The sequence below is a fragment of the Notamacropus eugenii genome, chromosome 4 (assembly GCF_028372415.1).
Source record: "Notamacropus eugenii isolate mMacEug1 chromosome 4, mMacEug1.pri_v2, whole genome shotgun sequence".
NCBI classification, from domain to species: domain Eukaryota; kingdom Metazoa; phylum Chordata; class Mammalia; order Diprotodontia; family Macropodidae; genus Notamacropus; species Notamacropus eugenii.
In genome coordinates, this window is record NC_092875.1 from 35567461 (window position 1) to 35568755 (window position 1295).

Genomic DNA, 1295 nt, shown 5'->3' on the forward strand with positions numbered 1-1295 from the left:
GAAGAAGGGAAAGGGGGGGGAGAGACAAGAGACAGAGAGACAGAGAGGAAGGAGGAGGAGGAGGGGGGAAAGGAGATGAGAAGCCGACTAAAAGAGGGGGCAAAAGTGGGAAGGAGAGGGAGCAAAAAGAGGGGAATAGAGGAGAGGGGAGAAGAGGGAAAAAAGAAAGAGTAAAAGAGTGTAATAAAGGGAAAGAAAGGGAAGGAAAAGAGTGAAGAAAAAGAAAAGGGGAGGAAAGGACAGAGAAAGACAAGGAGAGCCAGAGGCAGACAAAAAGGAGGTTCTTAAGTGACTTTAGTCGCCCACGTGCTCTCGCCCAGCCCGGCGCCCTTTCCTCAGACCCTGGTTCTCCTCTTGGGCCAGCCCAGCGAAGCCCCCTCGCCTTGTCCTCTGACAGAATGGGGGCATTGAAAGCATTTGCTTTTCTTCTGTACCATCCAGCCCAAAGTCCGAGCCACAGAAAGGAGGAGAAACCCTCAGCAGGGCTACGAGGCTGGACAGGGGCAGGCCTGAGCCCCCAGAGAAACAATCCACCCCCTTCCTCTTTAATCCTGACCCAGGCCAAATGCGCTGCGCTTGGGGATCCCAAGGATGCAACGGAACCTCCGGACTGTGGGGAGGGAACACCACCAGGCTGGACAGCACCAGCAGTCCAGAGCCGCTCCCGTGCGCCTCGGGCTCAAAGGGCCCGTGAGAGTTGGGAAGAGGAGCCCCAGAGCTGGGGCAGCCAACTCCAGCTCCACCATCCCTCCCAGGTCCCTGTCTGCCCCGCGCGGCTTTTCGAAATCCCTCGCTAGCTGGGGCCCTATTTGTTCCCCGGTTCGCGGAAGGACCCGGCGCAGAGCGCTGAGCGACGCGTCTCACTCCCCCCGCCCCCTCCTGCCTCGCGCGCCGAGTCCCCGCCCCCTTCCCCTTTGGCCCTAGCCCCCATAAAGAGGTCCCGGCCGCTCTGCCGCGCTGCTCCCGCGTATCCATACGCCGCCCGAGGCTGGCTGAGGAGTCGGCGGCCATTTTGTCCCTCTCGTGGCTCCAGCGGGAGAGAAGGAGGAAGAGGGAGCCTGGGGGGGGGGAGGGAGGGGACGGGAAGGGAGCCGGCCGCCGCCTCCTTCGCCGCCGTCTCCACCGCCGTCTCCACCGCCGCTTCCCCCGGTGCCTCCGCCGCCACTGCCGCTTCTCTGTGCTCTGGAGCGTGGGGAAGGGGCGGACGGGACCGTGAGTCCGGGGGCTGGGGGGCGGGCGGCGGCGCCGCCGCTGCTGCTGCTGCTGCTGGGGCCGAGCCGGGCCGAGCCGAGCCG